Source organism: Anastrepha ludens, chromosome 3 (genome assembly GCF_028408465.1).
Source record: "Anastrepha ludens isolate Willacy chromosome 3, idAnaLude1.1, whole genome shotgun sequence".
NCBI classification, from domain to species: Eukaryota; Metazoa; Arthropoda; class Insecta; order Diptera; family Tephritidae; genus Anastrepha; species Anastrepha ludens.
Window position 1 is genome coordinate 69,821,631 of NC_071499.1, and position 22,802 is coordinate 69,844,432.

Consider the following 22,802-nt stretch of genomic DNA (forward strand, 5'->3'; position numbering starts at 1 on the left):
ATACGAGGTGTGTTCAAAAATGATCGCGAATTTTGAATTTTCGCAGGTTACGTATATTCGAATTTCGATTTTTTTGTAGCGATACACAGTGCGGCCGATTCCCAAAAAGCTGGCCAAAAGTCGAAAAAAAAAGTTTCTAGATAGAGTTTTTTTGTCTTTGGGTTGGCTACAGTAATGCCTTGAGTAATGAAAACCGTTCATAGCAACGTCCTGTACCCTAAGTATCCTCTGTATTTTCAGTCGCAACGTGGCCTTCGTTTGAGCATCGTATTACTGTCGATGAATAGTGAAAGTTGTACACATTTGAAAGATTTTGTAATGGAGTAAATTGAACAAAACCAAATGGAATCATCTTCGGAAGGTTAGTAAAATACGAGAAATCTTATGACATATCAATACCTCGACACAAAATTTTTAGCTGCAGCAATACGTAGATACATTTTTTGCAATTTTTTTTTATAAAATTTGAGCTTTCAAACTGTATAGTAATACAACACCGTCATATGCTGCTTTGAAACCTATTAAAGGTTACTCAAAAAAGTAATGGTTACTGAATAAAACAAGATTCAGCTGCTACCACTTGCTAATCAGCGACCCCGAAAACATATAAATTTACATGCATCTTGATTATGTTCTAGAATATACGCTATTTCACGTGAGGGGGTGGCCAATAGGAGTGGAAGGGGGTGGATTTTCAAAATTTTAAAATCAAATTCGTAATCAGCGACCCCGATAACCCCCGAGTAAGAAATTTTGAATCAATTACTTAATTTTTTGAGTTTTGGCCAGCTTTTCGGGAATCGGCCGCACTGTGCGATATGTCGGTGCTCATGTCTCCCACTCATGCCGATGAGTTCGGCTATTTTGAATGTTAAGTAAATTTTTGACAGCTGCTTTGCTTGCATGTGTTTCGGCTAGGCCTCTATTTTTACCTATTCAAAAAGATTGATCAAAGAACCTGTATCAAATTTTGTGTGAAACACGAAATTAAGTGAGCGGATGCATTCCGAATGTTGACTGTGTCATACGGCGAAGCTACTTTGGACCAAAGCAACGTTTATCGGTGATACAAAATGTTCTCAGAAGGCCGAGAAGGTGTGAACGACGAAATGCGCGCCGGACGCCCGAGCACTTCAACAATAGACGAAAAAATTCATGAAGAAAATGGTATTGGCCAATCGTCGAATCAACGTTAGAGAAGTTGCTGAGGACCTAGACATATCGATTGGCTCGTGCCATTCGATGTTTTTCAATGATTTGGGCATGAGACTGGTCACCGCAAAATTCGTACCAAAACTGCTCAATTTCGACCAAAAGCAGCATCGCATGAACATTGCTAATGAGATGTTCGACTCCGTCCGCAAAGATCCAAATTTGCTCCAGAGGGTGACGTGTAGACCAAAGCGCAATCATCTCAATGGCAGCTGCCGCACGAACCAAAACCGAGAAAAGCGCGCCAAGTTCGGTCAAATGTAAAAGTTTTCCTTACCGTTTTCCTGAATTGCAGGGGCGTTGTGTATTATGAGTTCTTGTCACAGGGTAAGAGAGTCAATAAGGAATATTACCTGCAAGTTATGCGCAATTTGCGCGAAGCAATCCGCCAGAAACGCCCGGATTTGTGGAAGAACAAAAATTGGCTCTTGCATCACGAAAACGCCCCTGCTCACACATCGTTGCTTGTGCACGACTTTTTGGCCAAAAACAACATACTAATGACGCCACAGGCACCGTATTCTCCAGATCTGGCCCCCTTTGACTTTTTCTTGTTTCCGAAACTGAAGAGGCCCATTAAAGGGCAACGTTGGCACAAGTGCATAATATCTAATAGGTATTACTTTGAAGGGGACAAAATACAGGGCTTGATTGAAAAGTAATGAGCTTTATTTTTTTTAAGCAGTTTATTAAACCTTTTGGCTTATATGACAAAATAGGACCCTTGAGCGTCAATACACCGCTGGTAGCGGTCCTTCCACTGCAGGAAACATTTTTTAAACTCATCCGCCGGAATCGCGTTCAATTCGGCTGTCACAGTTTTTTGGATCGCCTCGATGGAGTCGAAACGCCTCCCCTTCAGCTTTCTTTTCAGGCGCGGGAACAAGAAGAAGTCCGGAGGGGACAGGTCTGGGCTGTAGGGAGGGTGGGGAAGCACCGGAACCCCCATCTTGGCCAATGCAGAGGTGCAGAGGAAGGCGGTGTGCGCCGGCGCCGTCGAAGGCCTTCCAGATCGCTGTTCGTCCTCCCGGCCTTCCTTGAACGACTTGTGCCACCGTTATATCTGGGCACTGGACCGAGATTGGTGCCCGTAAGCCTCCTTGAGTAGCCCAATGGTTTCGGTACTCGTTTTCTTTAGCTTTACGCAAAATTTGATCGAGTAACGTTGCTCCAACGATCGCTGAATTTTCGCCACTGCAAAATCCTAGCACATTTTTAAAACAGCTTTCACGCGCGGAGCGATGTTGACTGCACCGCTGTTGCCAGCGAACTAGGACCGGTTTCTAGTGGAAGGGGAAGGTCCAACAATCATTTTCCCCCACCAGCCGATTCGGTTGATCGCTTGGCAGACGCTCCGCGCGGGAAGGCTCATTACTTTTCAATCAAACCCTGTAGATATTAATGAATAAATAAATAATTTTTGAAAAAAACACAAAATTCGCAATAAGTTTTGAACACACCTCATACGAGTATTAGCTTATGTTAGGGCTGCCCTTATTTCTCAACTTTGAATTTAATTTGCCCAATTTTGTCGAGGCAATTTAACTGATATTTAAAAGATATCTAAAGGAAGAAGGATTTTGAGTGATGCACAATTGTTTAAATGAGTGACGTACGAAGCCAATTGCAAAAATCATACATTTTTCGAATGGGTAATTTATTTTACTCCAAATTGTACTTTCATTTTTCAATTGTACTCATTTATTTATTTTCATCTCACAAGCATATACCAAGCCATCCCGTGTTAAGGTTACATTTAATTAAAAATAATTTGTTGTTTTAATTTTTTCTGGGGAAACCCAAGGATTTGAAATACCTGGTTTCTTATCATTTATTCACTTATTTAGATAAAATAAAAAAATGAAAAGTAAAAACAAAAAAAAAATATGTTCATTAAATTTTTGGATAAATGGAGGCCTATTGCCATTAAATAGAAACTAAAACCAAAAAGACGAAATCAAATGAAGAAAAACAAACAGCGAAAAAGTTGCATATGTACGTGAAACTATAGATTGTAAATATATTATTATATTCTAAATTTTTCATTATCATCATCAATTCCTAGAGTTCAAAATTGGACCATAGGGCCATCTATATTTAATATTTAAAAGGACTTTGCAGTTTAAAAGGGCAAAACGTAAACAGAGGTATCCACTGTGTATACTTTATTTCCTAGGAGGAAAATCCAACTTTTTTTTTTAATATTTATAAAATAGGACATATTTTCTGTTTGTTTTTGATAATTTGTAAACAAGTTTCAGGGATTTTTAAGGATACATTTTTAGACGATATTATTATACTATCTTTTCCTAGGCAAAAAGTAGGCAAACATCTTTTTAATAGCTGAGTATATCAACTTTCTTTTTATATCCTTAAAATTATCATACAAAATTACCATAAAAGTAATAGAATCTTTGTTTTTTAATTTTTGAAATATTTTTTATGAATTTTTGTGCTTTTTCCTACTATTATTTATGAAATTTATCAATAAATTTGTATTATGCCATATCAAACGTTGGTAATACAAACTGGCGCAAAATGAATCACCTCATCGGAAGATGTTACAATTTTTGCTAATGGTGCCGTACGTCATTCATATTTGACACTTGTGATCTGGCAGCTGCCATTTACAAACACACAAGCAGTTGGGAGCGCAAATGTCCCAATAAAGATTTCAATCACTCAAATTCATTTCTTTATTTAGTAAAACAGTTATTGAAAAACAAAATTGGGTAATTAATTTTGCGACACCTTGTACATATATGTAAAGTAGAAGTCCTATATATATATTGGGTTGGGGTCCTTTGAATATTTTTCAAGTTATGAGCGAAGTGAGCCAACCATTTTTTTAGGTTTTCCAGAAAATCGTGAGCGCGCAGGCCAATCGCCGGGCTTATTGTGTGCCACAATTTATAAGCGAATATCGAAAAATCCATTTGCTCACGTATTCTACAGCACATAAGCAATAAGAAATAATAAGCAATAAAATAATAGTACTTATGGAAAAAGTCGATTTTTCCTTACTTTGAGTGTGAAATTCCATTAAAAAATTAATATTTTGAAGAAATTTAATTCATTTTAATTTTTTAACTAATTTTTATAGTTTTGAATAAAAACTATAACTAAAATACTATAAAAAATTCCGAAAATAAAGCGCCTCAAAAGGATATAGTCACACGTACGCCAAATAAAATAAAGAAAAAAAATTCTACATACTCCAATTAGGGCATCCCTAATATGTACATATGCGCACCTGTACTTACATAGGTTTAACTAAAATTTAATTTCGTAAGTGTTTTGGGGCTAACACAAGTCATTCTACCGAAAAGTAAAAACAACTTATTAGCTTGAGCAGATCTGTGAGTGGCATTAGCAGAGAAAAAATAAAAAGAACTCTGAGTTAACTTTCACTGCTTACTGATTGCAAAAAAATTACATTAAAGTAGAGGACTTGGATTAAAGTGAAAAATAGAAAGTGGAATGCATGGACAGTTGAGCAGTGATTTAAGTGATTCCACTGGCCCTGTGACTCCACCTGACAATTGGGAATGTGGGTTTGACAAGACGTTGTGTGTTTTTTCCGAGGTGGGAAATGCGAAAGAGTAAGGCCAAGGTAGAAAATAGAATGTGGAATGTGAAAAATTAAGAGCAAAAGTGATTTTTATGTTAGTGAAATGTGAAGAAGAAGTAGATTAAGGAAATATAAAAGAGCCGAGCTGACATTGATACGGCCAGTGCAAGCAATATATTAAGGTCCAAACATACGTACATAAAAGCCTGCTACATTTTTGCTTTTCTGTTATAAATAAATACAAGTAAGAAGTCAAGATTCATTTCACTGCAAAGCAGCACGAAGCTCGCAGCGAAGAGGAACATAAATTGGGCAGATACAAAAATCCCAAAAGAAAACAACTAAACTTAGCACAATTGATTAGAGTGTACGGCAATCATTGAGCCAAACAACAAATGGGTTGAATCGAAAATGAAATAAATAAAATGGAATAATCGAATGAAGTAACTAAAATCCTGTCAGCAGCATGAACTCGTAACTTTGCACAAATACAAAAGCGTTTTGTGGCGGTAATAACTTGTATGCTTCCTTTTCGTCTTCTTTGTCCTCTTTGGCTCTTTGCATTTACTGCTTGCCATTGATGTCAATTTGCATTGTTATGTTTAAATTTCAATTTCACTTTCGTTTGCATTCTCCCCTTCTTGTTCTCGTTCTCTTTTTTTTCACTTTCAATACACTTTCACTCTAGTGTTGACACATGTTTAGCGTTTTATGCGAAAATTTTAAATAAATATGTCTAAAAGGGGGAAGAAAAATTCTATTATGAAATGACGTGGAAATTGATTTTCCTTACTCGATGACACCCAGTGTAGTTGGTGTTTAGCTATATCCCTACAGTCAAACCTATTAGTTCGGAACTACTTTGCCAGCAGTTTGCTTTGCAGCTAAAGTAGTTCCTCTTGTATCTTTTTTAATTTCAGCAACTGGTAATATTAATATGGCGAAGTCCGAAAAGTCCTCTCATCGATTTGGTACTAGTTGTGAACTAGTTCCTTGACATTAATGAAGCAAATGATTGACTGCACCAAGGCTTAGATATATTATTTCGTACAATACTAACGCTTGGATCATATTATTTACAGTGATGAGCATAATTGAAGGCAAAATAACTTTTTTTTAATATTTTCAATGATCCTCAAGTTAGAATTTTTTGGATATTTCTTTCTTTATTTTTGTTATTTTGAATATTGCTCATTCTTTCAAAAACCAGGCTTATATCGTTTTTTCAATTTATTGAAAATTAAACACAAAATTTAATAAATCCAAATAAGAAATGATTAAAAATTAAGCGAAAAAACGTGCATTTATTTTAGGAAAATGTTGTAAGCCCTGTTACTGCGTACCCGAAACTTGGTTATGGGTCCTGATTAAAAAGTTCCAAGTTTAGCGGAAAATTTTTTGAACTTTTCTAAATTTTGAGAAGCTTGAACGTTTGATTCATATAGTTTTGCTTAAAGAATGAACAATATTTAATAAAAAAATGCTAGTTCGAAAAACTTGCATAAAATTCTAACTGGTCACTTTGTAACTAGTTAATTTCTAATCCTTCTCGAACTAGCATGATTCCATCCATAAAATCAACGCTATGAGCACTACTGAGCACATAACAAATGTTTTTTTTGCGTACACCTCTAACTGGCCACTTTGTAACTAGTACACTTCTAGCCCCTCTGGGAGTAGTATAATTTCTCCCATCAAATACCAGTTCCTGAGCTAGAATAATTGCTGAGTAGCTTGGTTGCTTACTACAAGTATGTATGTGTATGCATGTGCGTGTGAGCTTGCACCTTTGCCCCAACAATGTGAATAAATTGTTTTGTTGCCGTCCGTCAAAAGTCAGTTGAGTGTATTTAGTTGCATGGCAGTGTCAAAGGTCAACTAAAGTGTGAAATTGAAGATGTAGACATGAATTGTATTTTACAATGAAGAAAGAGGTTAGTTACTAATCTTCATATAATAATTTAGTGAAGAAAAATTCCAGCAGGTAGTTGATTTTTTTTAACTTTTGTCGTTTTCATGACTGAAATTGTAGCTTTGTGTTCAGAAATCATTTATTTTTCATTTATTCCAGCTTTGATTTTTCAATAAATAATTTTCTGGGAACATACGCCTGTGTCCACAACAACAGAAACACGATAAATGACAATGCCTTGACCATTTATATATTTATATAATATAAGTATATTATACCTTTTATTTCTTTGTTTTAATTTTTTTTAAATATAGCATTGCAATATCCAACAACACAGGTATTATATACTTAAAGAAAGAGTCGTAAGCCCTGGCAGCCAGTACTCCTCTATATTTAGATATAAGCCTTTTGATATATCTAATAAATAATAATAATAATAGCACACTACTACATACAGTATATTACAACAAGCACCAAATAACTCATTCAACAAATTCAATTCAACAAATTTTCATCAGAATATGTAGGCCTGTAATAGCCTACTTCTGACTTTTGATTTTTTTTTAATTGTGATCTTGTGTATTTTCCTCACATAGGAATAATTTCGAGCATTCGTTGTATGAAAGGAAATGGTCAACAGAGTCAGCAAAGCAAAATGTCACCACTGTAAACTTCCGCAATATTTTACAGAAATTCAATGGGATGCAAAACTGCATACCCAGAATTTTTAGAAGAAGTTTGAAATTTTGATGAAAATTTATTGAATTTTTTGAATTCTGTACAAGATTTGAAATCTGAGTCACATGGGTTTTTTTTTACCTATATTCTTTATAAAAAACATTAAAAAAAACTTAAACAGAAAATAAACAGGGTTATATACAATCTTGCATAACAGCTAAAGAATGGTAAGCAATTTTTTATTTGTTTTGTTTTTTTTTTATTTGCTTTTCTTGAAATTATGGCAAATAAATCTATATATATATATAATTGGCGCGTACACCCTTTTTGGGTGTTTGGCCGAGCTCCTCCTCCTATTTGTGGTGTGCGTCTTGATGTTGTTCCACAAATGGAGGGACCTACAAATATATCTAGAATATGCCAAAATTACAAGTGGATTAGATCAAAATTGGCGAAATTGACTATATGATTGTGTATACTCGTACCTGCTCGAACTTAAAGCATTTTTCCGAAAATTCTTGTTTTTAAAGTCCATGCCTTATACCGGGCCCATTTTTAAATTCCGTCACATAATTTACCAGGTATCCCCGGCAGCTTTTTTTAATGCTATTTTGTTTAATAATCACTAATTTTACAATAAAAAATTTCGCCTTCGTTAAATGCTTTTAAATTTTTTTTTCAGATGATTCTGTGTTGATTTATGATGCACACCGTAAAACAACCTTTCTGCCTTCAAGACCGGTCCCTATAAAATGATAGTCAAGAGCAAACCCACTCGAACTCTCTCCCGAAATCTGGGACTACAAAATATTCTGAGATTATATTGTAAATATACTTTTGGCTGTGCAACCCTCTATTTTCTGTATTATAGATGATTATTATTACAAATATAAGGAGGCACGTAACAGTAAAACCTAAATAAAATGTATGCCGGCAAAAAGAAAGGTTGTTTTTAAGATATTATTAATTATGTAGTGTTATTACAAAAAAATCTGTTTGCATAGACGCTTTGACCTGTTATTGTTTATTATAAAATGTAATATCGAATTTGGCATGCGTATTGCTGCTTTAAGTTTTGCAACCTCAGTGTACGTCGTTTACTGATTTCCTCCAGCTGTCTAGCAACAAATTTCGCAATTAAATTAACTATCGCTTATAATTGCCGGTACTTCACTTCGTTTATAATAATTAAACAAATCAAGAACACAAAAATATTCCACCAAATCAAAATCTGTGAATAAGGACCTTTCAAACAGTCTTGACAGCTGGTTGTCAATTTTGTAGCTAATCTGCCATATGTCAACGGGTGAAATAATTTTTTTTTGGATTTAGGGCAAATCAGTGGATATGTTAACGTATTTTAAAACTCTTTCTAATTGCCAATTACGGTGTCAATGCTTCTATCTTTCGTGTTCACCATTAAATCTGGTTTTAAATGCCTTAGATGTTGTGCCAAGAATCTGGTTCCACTGAATTCAATTACTTACGTCAATTTTTTCCCTAGCTACATAAATAATCATTATTTCATATTTCTATTTAACTTCAGTTTTTATATTGTATATTTATATTTTATATTTGCATTTATGCGCAGTTCTCTAAAGATAATTGTCTCCAAAAGAAAAAAATAAATATAAAAACAAAATTTCCATGCAAGAGCATTTTCTTCCCTTATGAATCGTATCGCCAGTGTACAAGTCAGAGTATCCATATCAAGCCGTATCAGCTCAAACAGCAACCTTACATTTACCCTCTTTAATTGATTTTTGCACACGACTCGGCTGAAAGCGGTCAATTGCCATTAAGTATATGTTGGAATATGTCTTTACAAAAACACCAATTCCCAGTGGCGATACAATCTACATTATGAGTTGCGTTTTTTTTTATTTTTGTTTTGCAAACCCAGTAGCATTTTAGCCTTAGGACAGCTTGTATGGTTTATGTCACACCTGGGCTTTGCAAGGTGCCCATCGAAAATTTCTTTGCCAAAGAAGGCTTGCAGCAAATCTTTTTGTTTTCAAAATTGACAAAATCCAGTGCTTATCCTGATCTACAATTTTCAGTTGTAGTTCAGTTTTATTTATCTTGAGCTTTTGCGCAATTTTTTTTTTTGAGGAATATGTTTTTGCAGAGCAATAACCACTAAAAGAAGAATTTGATTCACAAAGGCACAAATGGAATGAAAGAGTCACTTGGTTTCTTTAATCATACATTTTTTGAACCACCATGGGAGTAAATTTATTGTTTTCTAATATGAGAAAGATATTTAAGTCTGAAGAAATATCAATTTTGACTTAAACAAAAACAAAAAAAATATTCCAAAGAAAAAAAAATATGCAAAAGGTTCATTGAAACTTGGCTCTGACCTACAGCTCTGACTTGGCTCTGACCTGGCAGGTATTATCGTAATAGTTACCGCAGTATCCGAATGGATTGATGCGTTATTTGCATTCGGAAGTGAAACAACAAGTGATTGCAAATTGTTTTTCTAATAACGGTTGCTCCTCGGCAGAAATCTTCCGAGGGTATTTTTTCCATGAATAAAGCTCTTCATAGAAGCCACCTCCCCTCTGGAGGCGGCATGACATTGTAGATCTCCCCATTTGAGAAACAACATGAATACCCCTACTAGAAAAGTACTCTGCTCATGGTGAGCGCCTCATATTCTCTGAACACTACCACAGTATTTCAATTTGAATCCCAAATAACTCGGTTGGTCAACCCAATAACCTGTACAACTTGGAAAATATTGAAGAAATAAACACTCGAATTTCATGGGAGTCTTTTCCGGATATTGCCATTAGGTATCCACGATGAGACTTGTCATTACTTTGAGACCTTTTTGCGGCAACGGTCTGGAGGATGCGGTGGAACCTTTTCATCAGGGGTTAATATTAAGGCATTTTGGCTCTCTCTTTCTTGCTCTGCTTCCGAATATACATATCATGTTTTAATATTATCCACTTGTTGAATTTCATTACTAGTATGAATCAATTAACGCAGCCTTAAGCAGCCATCGTTCAGACTTTTTCATTACACTCAACGCCTGTGAACAAATGACAAGTAGTAGTAAAACGGTTTTGCCATCATGACGGTCATTTAATTTAGAACGATTAGGTCAAATTTTATGAATAATTATCAAACTGTTCCAAAGAAACTCATTTATAGTTATGCATTTAAATACAAAAAATTTCGCATTATTTATCTTTCGTTTGAAAAGCTTTTTAATTGCTAAAATGAGTCCGAAAATCAGGCGGTCATTTAAATAACGACATGCACTTTAGTTATTAGCTAATATAAAAACCGCAAGTTTTTGGCAAAATTACTATACACATAGCGGCATAATTTATATGTGCAATAAACGGGTATCTTAACGGTTGTGCAAAATGGTGAAATGAAAATCCGTTGATGAGAGTTCAAGAGCTATAATAAATTAAATTGCGTAATGACAGAAAATCATATGGCGAAACTGTGAAATCATTAAATGTCTGAGAATGATAATTTTAACCCAGTTTATTATTCAAAAAATTGTTTTTAATAAAATGTGCCCGGAAGCAAATCTAATAAACAGAATATCGTGGCTTAGCGGGTTAGACCACTTAAATGGCAAAAGTCTTTTAGAAGAAAGGAAAGGAAATATTTCAACGCTGAATAAAGACTCTCTATACTTACCGTATTAGGTAGCTCATACTGATACACTTTTGTTCGATTCGGTTCGCCAAACATTGTAAGAGATCCACGCTGTGCATCGTCACTGAAATGGCGATTTCTCAAAAAGTACTAAAGCTCCCATTTTGCCTTTTAAGTGAAAGGTGAAGCTGTAAGGAATTGTAATTTTTACAATAAAATTTTTGAAACTAATCATAAGAATATTGTATGAAATTGCGTATTTTGTTATTAAAATAAGGAAAGGGATCCTAATCAAATAAATATTAAACATAAACATTTTTTTTTAGAAATTTTTTTTTGTTTGTGTAATAATATTATACTAAAGTGTTTATATATATACAGTCAGCGCAAAAATAAAGTGTATACCGAATATTGTTAAGATTTGACTATTTATTTATTTATTTTCAAATTATTTTTTAAGTATAGTTCAACTACAACAAAAGTCATATAAACTAAAGTTTCGAACTTTGTATAAAACTGGTAAAAATTCGGCAAATTTTCATCAGAATTTCAGATTTTTACTTGGAATTTTGAGAAAAATTTCGGTTATCTAGTTTTATAGATCATTCAATTTTGGTATAATAAAGTGCAAGTTTTAAGTACATTCAAAATTACACTGATTTTTGACAATTTTTTTAGGAAGCGGTCTTGCGCATTTTCTCCATTCGGCACAATTTTCGTATATGGAAAAAACATCCTATACCGTCAGCAAAAAAAATTATCAAAAATCAACGCAATTTTTGAACTACTTGAATTTTGTATTTTAGTATACCGAAATTCAATAATCCAAAAAACTGCGTACCTGAAATTTTTTTATAAATTCGTAGTAAAAATTGTGAAATTTTGCTGAACATTTGCAGAATTTTTATAAATTTTGTGTTAAGTTCGAAACCTCAGTTTATATGGGTTTTATTTTAATACGAACCATGTTTTTATAAACAAATAATTCAAATTATAAAATAAGTTAACAAATAGTCAAAACTTAACAATATCTGGTGTACACTTTATTTTGACGCTAATGGTATATATGTATATAATTGGCACGTGCACCAGTTTTGGGTGTTTGGTGTGCGTCTTGATATTGTTCCACAAATGGAGGGACGTACAGTTTCAAGCCGACTTCAAACGACAGCTATTTTTTATGAGGAGCTTTTTCATGGCAGAAATACACTCGGAGGTTTGCCATTGCCTGCCGAGCGGCGACCGCTATTAGAAAAAGCTTTTTCTTAATTTTGATCTTTCACCGAGATTCGAACCGACGTTCTCTCTCTGAATTCCGAATGGTAGTCACGCACAAATTTATTTGGCTACGACAGCCGGTGGTTATAGTAAGCTATATTATCTGTAATTTTTATTATAATCAGACAGTTTCCAAGACAAGTTAAATGAATATTAAATAAAGAAATGTGTTACTTTACACAAAATGTCAGTTTTGCTTTTTTAATAATATTTTAAGAAAAACTAAATAAATATAAATAAAAACAAAAGAATTTTTGATATTTTTTTAGACAATATTTACAACTTTATTTATGATAATATTATTTCAAGCTGCGTATGCTGAGCAATATTTTCTTCAATTTTTATTAAAATCCACTCAGTAGTTTTGAGTCAAATTAACTAATTATTAAGAAAACAGCTTTTGATTTTTTTAAGTAAATTTAAACATATTTTTTATAATAATATTAGCTTGCACAAATTTTAAAAGAAACATTTTTCATGCAAAATGTTTTTAATATGTTTTAGACAAAATGAAATATTCGTTGGTGTTTTAGATAAAGTTTTAAATTTTTTGTATGATAATTTTTTAAGCTGCATAAATTAAGTTATATTAATTGTAATTTTTGTTCAAACCTGTTTGACAGTTCCTTAGGCAGTCTTTATTTGTTGGAAACTTTGTTAAAAGCCTCTCGACAGTTTGTAAGAGAAATTGACTAAATTAAAAAACAAAAAAGTGAAAGAAAATTCCTAAAATAATTTGTAAGAGAAATTGACTAAATTAAAAAAAAGTGAAAGAAAATTCCTAAAATAATTTTCTTAAATCTTAAAATAATTTTAGTTCTTTAATATTAAAATCAATTTTCTTTATAATAATATAGTATTAACTTCTCTTAAAATTTTAAATTTAATTTCAAATAAAAGAAAAGTTTTTAAAATAGTTTTTTTTTTAGTTTCTTGTAAAACATTTTTTATAATAATATTTTATTAACTGGTTCTGCATTTCAGCATGTCTCATATAAGTGCGACTTGAAGCTTCTTATTTTTTGGCGCAGTAAAACCCAGTAGTACCTTGTACGTGTATTGCTGATCAATGGAATAAAATAGTCAAGACAAAAAAAATGAAAAGAAAAATACTAAAAACAATAAGATTCTGATGGCGCCTGCATGAAATGAGGCTTTAAGAATAATATCTGGCATTAAGCATTTTCTAAGCTTACGTGAAATATTTTTTTAACAAAAATCAAACTTTATCTATTTTTAGTATAAAATGGCACCTCAGGGATGAAATATGTTTAATAATTTTTTTGCAATGCACTGAGCTCACTTTTTAGGGGGCCATATTAATCATTATTTCACATACTCGTACCTCCTGCATATTTGGACACTTTAGCTCCGATTCGGAAAATAGAAAAAAACACTTTTGAATATAATTTAAGTAAAAATAAGATATAGAAATATACCTTCAGCATGTTTGAAATTGGAATTATTTTACCGAAAATTTGACACATGGTTTTAATACATATTTGATTACTATTTGGGCATGTCGCCTTTGCGGCTGTCGCATACATGACATAATTTGAACGCCCAATATATGCACACTCTTCGAGATAATTCTTTCCCAAGTTCGGCAAAAATGCATGCTCGTTTGTTTCTGCTTTATCGGCATAATCATTCGATTTTACATATGTCTAGGGCAAATAATCTAAAGTAGTTAAATAACACGAAGTGACCAATTATTTCATCGTCCCATAAATCACACCAAATGGCGACTTATTCTGTATATATTCCTATTACAATAATGGCTTGTAAATTTACAACGTTAATTATATCATAGTTTTTGAAATAAATTTCAACCAATTAAGAACTATGTAATATATATATCTAGTATATTTCTATATGTATATGTAAATAATATCTAGTATATTTCTTGCCAGACCAAATTAACCACAAAACAACTAAATATTATCAATTCGCTTGCCACGGAAAAGAGTGTAGGCATTTTAAGTTTGAAAATGTTTGTGAATAAACTTTGATGACTATTTAGCCACTTGTGCATACATATGAAGATAACCCACTTCATCTTTTTATATGAGGTGTAAGGCATCGTTGCTAGTGGTGTATATATAATTAGTTTATGAGACTTGCCCTTCAATTATATAATTAATAATTAAAAAAAAATATTTATATTGTAATATTCGCGATTTTTTCATGCCAACATTTTTCGTTATTTCGCTTATTCTAGAACAAAAACTAAATAAATCGAAGCTGCAAACTTTACACAAATGTGAAATAAATTTAACAAATTTCAAAAATTATCATCAAAATTTTCTTCCAAATAAGGCACATGCTGGGAAAAATTTATATGACAGAAAACTGTTAACAACGTGTGCAAAAAAATTGTTAAAAATCAAATTATTTGTTTAGCGACTTCAAACTTACACTTTTTTATAATCAACTTAAATGGGTTATAAACTGTAGACGCGGAAGTTTTCCCAAAACTCTGATTACAAGGTTGAAAATTTTGATAACAGTTTTTTTTTTTTTTAATTTTTAAAATGTTATGCAAGGCTTAGAACTTCGATTTATAAGGTTTTCGTTATACAATCAAAGTTTTACAATACATTTTCATAAGAAACTAAGAAACAAAAAATTATTTCAAATACTGTAAAAAGATGAAGTGACTTAATTTATGTGAGCACAAGAGGAGATAGATATACCGATAATGAATCTAGGGCTTATTTAGAACTATGAAATTTTATATGCAACCCAATATGGTATAAAAGAAAGTTTGATGAAAATTTTAAGAACTGATGCTTATATAAAGGGTGGTTAAATTTCAAGGGTCGATGTTGAATGTGAACCACACCTGAACGTCAACGACACCATTGGACTTCTTTCTTTGGGGTTATTTGAAAGAAAAGGTGTACGTCGATAAGCCAGCAACAATTCAAGAGCTAAAGGATGAGATAATTCGGCACATTAACGGCATACAACCTCAATTACGCCTCAGCGTTATCGAAAATTTGGACCATCGGATGGAGGTGTGTCGCCGATATTTTGTTCTATACGTAATTGAGCCATATCAATATTATCATAATAAAGAGAAATGACAATAATTTCTTAAAAAATCTGATTTTATTCAAAATCAACACCGGCTCTTAAAATTTAACCACCCTCTATAATAAAATATTACACATATAATTGGTGCTCAAACCCTTTCCAATTTGTGGTGTTGATGGTATGCAAGAACTGCATATTCTCCTGAATATATTTCCTAGTCTTCGTTGTCATATGCCGCCTTATTAATTTGAAATAAGTTAATTTTTGTTGTACAGCACAATTTAGATCTTTAATTCATTACTACTTCTTTCTTCCCTTTTTTCGTTAAGTACAGATATCACTTTAACTGAAATAAAAAAAATTTAAAAAATAATTGTCAAAAGTATTTATTTTTCTTGGCTTTCACCCTGAACACTTTTCGTTATTAGTAGCGTCGACAGTGCGTATGAGTGATATTGTGTTTGTACATAGGTATAGATGGGAAAGTGATAGACAGCTGCCGTCATCAAATGAACACAAACACATAGGGGAATAACAGAGTTTCAATTTTATTTATGCGGTTTAGTTGCTTCTGTAATTTTAACACATTTTTAAATTCAGTGAGAAATGGAAGCTATAATAAAAATTTGCATTTTTATGTCATTCAATACACGATTAGGTTTCTTTACTCATATTTTGTTTTTCGCTTTTTTGTTTATGCTGTTACGCTTTTTGACGGAGGCATCATGTGCCGTACGCTAACATCTTCTTTTCACTTTTTACATTATTTTCGCTTGTCTTCCTACTTCTGCCTTCCACTTTCGTGGGTTTTGGCTTTCTCTTTCGCACTGGTTCTCCTTTATTGTATTATGTTTTGTATTCAAATGTTAATGTCCCTCGCATATGCACACAAACGCATTGTAGGTGGTGTTTGTGACTATGTATTAGTTTTTACATGTCTAAAAGAATAAAGCAGCATCGTTTTATTCCTCTGTGCAGATCATTAGCCTTATTTTACATACTTCCGTTTGCTCTCCAATAAATGGGATTTATACAATTTGTGTTGCTTTGGAGATACAACTTTTTATTTCTCGCTCGTAAAATGCCAAGGAGTTTGACTTATTTATTGTAGTTCATATCACTAAGCAGATGCATATGCAAATTTTTTCTTCATAATCTTATAAACAGATGTATGCGTAATATGTATTACGAGCAATCATATATGTAGGGGTTGCCAAACACCCATATACAATATTTGTGAAATGTACATGTGTGCATATAGAAATTTATGTGTAACCCCAATAAGTATGATATTTCACGCGTTGAGTGCTCAACAACAAGGGAACGCGCATATTTTATTTACACCCCCACATTACATACACATGTAAATACAGCAGCAGAAAAATTAACAGTAGCACGTCCAGTGGAAAACAAAAAACAAGGAAATTTAATACACTTTTATTTACTTAATTACATTGCAAATCCACTTCAGATAAACAGTTTCGGATTTATAGGTAGTGAAATATAAAAAATATGTATAAGTTTACCAAAAAAAAAAAGAAGAAAAATAACAAAAGTAACGGGGAAAAAAGTTACAATTACAAAGTGAGAAAAATCTAGTTTGTTTACTTATTATAAGCATTACTATTTTTTTTAACACAACTGTATGCATAGAAGTAAGTATATATGCCAGAATATATATGCAAGCAGTTTATTTCAATTTCTTCCTTTGCTTTTTGTATCTTTTTAGTCTCTAATGCGATGTGTGCGCCTAAATTTACATATATGCTCACTTACATAGCAGAATTTATATATATAAAATGTAGCTCTGTTTTTTCACATTTGCATATTTTTAGTAGCTTGTTGGCACTCCCCTGCGTATACGTGACAATTGCTCTTTTAAATATAATATGAGCTAACCTAGCGAGGAGACTATATACATTTGCGTAATGTTTGCACCCTGTAGATATACAAAATATAAATTTGTATTTCTATTTTTACTGATTTTGCGATATACGCGTCAGCATAAACGTTGAAAATGCATAAGCTCCCATTTATTAGATAAGCTTTTTATGAGTCTGGCTTAATTTTACATGCGCTCTAATTTTATTTCCTTGAACTCTCACGCTCTTTCGAGTCTTATCCCTACTAAGCCATTTGCATACTCTCGCTTTATATTCGTACATATATTAAAATGATACTTTCTTACATATTTATGTTAATAGAGCGAATAATAACTATGATTTATGGCGTTATTAGTGTCTCGAATAAATCGTATGTCTCATTAGTAATAGGTCTATTTATAAGTTCGTGCGGTTTTACAACAGATGGCGTAACTTGATTATTATTCCATCGATCCACATTTCCAAACATTCATTGGAGAGCTACTGTCGTAAGGCACAAACGTCAGTATAAGTTTTTTATTTGAAGCGTAAACAACAATATTTTTACCACACTTGAAAATGTCGAATTTCGTGCCAAATAATGTGTTTTTGCGGGGAATTCTTCTTCATTATTTTAATATGAAGAAAAAAGCAGCCGAAAGTCATCGTATCTTGGTGGAAGTTTATGGTGAGCATGCTCTATCTGAGCGAACGTGCCAGAAGTGGTTTGCACGCTTTAAAAGTGGTGATTTTGGCTTGGAAGACGAAGAACGCGAGGGTGCGCCGCCAAAGTTCATGGATACCGAATTGGAGGAATTGCTCGATCAAGATCCGGCTCAAACGCAAGAAGAGGTTGCAAAAACTTTGGGAGTTGATCAATCAACCATTTCCAAACGTTTAAAAGCCATGGGAATGATCCGAAAGGTAGGCCATTGGGTGCCGTATGAATTGAAGCCAAGAGACGTTGAACGCCGTTTTATGGCATGCGAACAACTGCTTCAACGGCACAAAAGAAAGGGTTTTTTGCATCGAATTGTGACTGGCGATGAAAAGTGGGTCCATTACGACAATCCAAAACGTCGGGCAACGTATGGATACCCTGGCCATGCTTCAACATCGACGTCGGCGCAGAATATTCATGGCCTGAAGGTTATGCTGTGTATCTGGTGGGACCAGCTGGGTGTTGTGTATTATGAGCTACTGAAACCGAATGAAACGATTACGGGGGATGTCTACCGACGACAATTGATGCGTTTGAGCCGAGCACTGCGAGAAAAACGGCCGCAATACGCCGATAGACACGACAAAGTTATTTTGCAACATGACAATGCTCGGCCACATGTTGCACAAGTGGTGAAAACATACTTAGAAACGCTCAAATGGGATGTCCTACCCCACCCGCCGTATAGTCCAGACCTTGCGCCATCCGATTACTATCTCTTCCGATCGATGCAACATGGCCTGGCTGACCAGCACTTCCGTAATTACGATGAAGTCAAAAAATGGATCGATTCGTGGATTGCGGCAAAACCGACCGAACTTTTCACAAAGGGAATCCGTGAATTGCCAGAAAGATGGGAAAAAGTAGTAGTAAGCGATGGACAATATTTTGAATATTAAATTTGTAACCATTTTACGTCAATAAAGTTTCAAATTTCGAAAAAAAACCGCACGAACTTATTCATAGTCCTATTAGTTAGTTATGTAATGATAAACAGCTACTGGAATGTGTCTGATTAGATTAAAAACGTGCCTGAAATATTTAATGAATCATATAGATATATAATATAATTCTTATCGGGGACATAAATGGATAGCAAACACTGCCCCGGGGAAATAATTCCTTCGCTGGAGTCATACAATATTTCAAAAGATTAAAAAAGATAAATTCTTAGATGACTTAGACTGGGTTAGATTACACTATTTAAAACATTTTTAATTTCTGATTTTATCTGCATATATATTTTGCATCACGCCCCAGTTCCCAGATAAAAAGCTAAGTCTAAAATCCTTACAAACTGAAATGCTCACTTCTACACTTATTGATGTGTTGATTGAAGCGGTAATTTCTTTGGTGCAGATTGTCTTCCCTCTGCTGGAGTTCAGTGCCATCTCTCATAAGGCTCAAACAGTAATTTGCGAGCATTATGGGCTCCCATTATGGTTGGAAATGTATTTAGAATATTAGATGAAAGTGTTCTCCATATCGCCACTAATTGTCAGCTAATTTTTGAGCAAAAAGCTCAAATGTACTCGCTGTAACGACTATTAATTCGTTCCCCTACGACTTCTTCAATATATCCTATTGCAAACAAGTCACTATTTTTATATAAAAATATAGTTCATATTACAATCACATTATAAGTCTCTCGTCATGCCCATTCTATTGTACGGCACAGAAGCGTGGTGAGGTGTTGATGTGTATCTTGGAATATGTTAGATGGAGGTTCTGTGAAAAATTGTTAAGAGCTTTACAGGAACACAAAAATAGTGTAGTATTTAAAGATCCAGCGGCTCCTCTAACTAGGGCTTGTCATCTGAATGGATACAAGCGCTCTGGTTCTGAAAGTATTTGATGCGATACCAGCTGGTGGTAGCAGCAAAAGAGAAAAGTTTCCTCTCCGTTAGAAATATCAGGTGGGAAAGGACTTGGCTTCACTTGTTGTGTCCAGCTAGGCCTGGCTATCAACATTTTTTTGAAAATTTTTGAGAATTTTTCAAAATGTTTCAAAATTGCGTCAAGATGTTCAACATTTTAACCAGAATTTTTAGAATTTTTCTGGGTACGCAGTTTTATAGCACATTAAATTTGAGTGCGAAATCCAAGTTTCAATCCTGCTGATTTTTGCGATTTTTTTTTTAACGGATCTCGACGTGATATCTCTGAAAAATTCTTTTAGTGAAATTAACCGGAATTTTTGAATGAAAATTTTCTTAAATCGCTAAGAGTATATGAAAAGGTTGTATTATTAATTAGGTTTTTAATGTCTGGACTTACCGATGTTGGTTTATGTCTCACTAAGTGAATACAGAACCATCTGCCCTTAAGTCTCTTAAACATTTTTTTATTAGTTCTATGTGTGCAATGGAGGTAAAATAATTTGATGAAATTTTCAACAAACCTGTTTAATTGTGGGACAATATTCGAGACTGTCGGCCAATCGCTGATAAAAGCGTGTTGGTTGGGACCACTCAAGCTACTCACAGGGAGTAACGACTTTTGCGCTCGAAAAGAGACTGGGAAAAATTCTTTTGTTGTAACAGCATAAACACTTCGCGAACATATACATACGAGGAATGCTCTAAAGTGACAGTCCTTGCCCGGATATAACTCCGGGTCGTTCCGGTTACGTAGAACCGACTCTCATGGGAACGCATTATTAGTTCCGTCGTACTTTTTGGCTCTTTGCCTTCTTGATTCCAGCTATAAACCTACCTCACTATATCGACATTTCAAAATTTTTGTTAAAAGTTCATTAAGGGCGGAAAAAGCATAAAAATAACAGCTGAAATACCTCTCCTTAGATGAAATAAAAGATAAAACAACCATCATGAATAATATTTGAGTCGGACATAAAATTTAACCAATAATAACTCGGCAGAGAGGATGTTTAAAAGTTACTAATAGTGACTACAGTCTACTGCCTGCATACCGACATATGCTGTACCGTTTTTGTTCAAAAATACTATTCAGTGAAACAATTTTTTTATTTGCTTAAATTATTGAACTCTTGAATTGCTTAAATGCCACTTTTATAGATGCTTACGCAAATTAATATCGAGTATTGTCTGCATCTCATGTATTTTAAGAACATTGCACCCTACTCTTACCTTCGTCAACCGAAATCAATGAATATCCTCTCGTATTAGATAACTATGTATGTATGTATAATCAAGCTATTTTTAGCAGTCTCTTGTATATAGCCGCTCTATATACCAATACGTTCAACGTATGCGTGTTTTTGCGGGTCGTAAAAATTTATTTATTTTCTCCTCTTTTGTTACACGTTTTCTATTCAATCACAAAAGTTGGAGTGTCATTCACTGGAAAGTGTTGGAATCAACAGACACACATTTGGACATATTCGCATATAAATAGAAAATGAAATCGCAAACATGTACTTCAACTATTGTAATGAGAAGAAGAAGATTGGAACAAATACAAAACAAAATTGCCACCCTTGAAGGCTATTTTTTACATTGCTGTAAAATTCCTATTTTCTTTAGTTCAAAGCAATGCGAATACAAATGAAATTAAGGATGTTGTCTGATGTAAAGTCACAAAAGAAAAAAAATTTATTTCTGTTTGCGTAAGTAGCTTTTTACACCATATTCAGAGCTTATACAGAAAACAATTTTTTACACGCCAGATGCAATTCATGGCAGACGTATTTAAGTGCATCAAAAAAATAACAGATGGAAGTTGGTTTTGCACAAAAATCATTGATCATTCGATTTGTTTAAAAAAATTGTCAATTCACGAATCCAAATCTGAGCTCAGTATAGAGGCACGAGACAACATAGGTGTGAGATATTTGCATTAATCTGAGAAAAAACACTTTCTCCTAATTTGAGGATATTTTTTAGGTCTTAACAACTCTTTCTATTTCTAAAGAAATTTTGGCACCTAAAAAAATTTATCTGTGACGGTTGATGAACTGAACTGTGATTTTAATATGCAAAAACTATTGTTATTTCTTCCAATATCGCCAGCATCTAATTTTTATGTCAAGCATTTTTTCTGATAGAAATCAAAAATTTATCATTGCCAGCCAAGGCACACACATCTTTCCAAAAATCGCGGAACTGGAAAGAAAATTTTATAGAAGTTTTCTAATTTTTGTATAATGCTTAAAACGAGGATTAGTAAGGATTTCGCTATCCACCAATTTTTCTTAAAAGAAAAGATCATACAAAACAAGACTAAGAAAATATATGTAGAAATAAAAACTCTTTCAGATCTTTCAGATCGAACTATAGTACCTCTTCGCAATTGTTGTTTGGGTTTGTTTTAAGTAAAAATTAAATCGAAAATGCTATTGAAAATATGAAAACAAATAAGGTCCTGATTAAATTCCATCTGAAACTCTGGAATTTATACTAAAGAAGGCAATCACGACTCTGTAGGTATTTGTGATTTTCAAGTTGCAATATATTTTGATTATTTAGAAACAGCGTTAACACTCATAATAATGTCATACAAAATGGCACAAAACTAATCACCCTATCGGAAGATTTATAATTTTTGCAAATGACTGCGCACGTCAATTATATTTTACACATGTAAACTAGACAGTTTCAGTATACAAACAGACAAGCAATGGACCGCGTAAAGGACAAAATAAAGATTTTCATTACTCAAAATAATTTTTGTTTATTTAATAAAAAAGTTGTTCAAAAACCAAATTTTATGACTAACTTTGCGCCGCCTTATATTTATAACCATATTTTGCATTGAAACGAAGAGAAAAAGTACTCGTAAGTGATATATTGTATTTAGTTAAACTGCTTTTTCATATTAAAACGTTTCTATCAATTCGCTTTTGGTACAAATTTTGCAATCGTTTTCAAACTAATTTTCCGACGAACTGAATACCTGATACTATCAGATGTGAAAGACAAT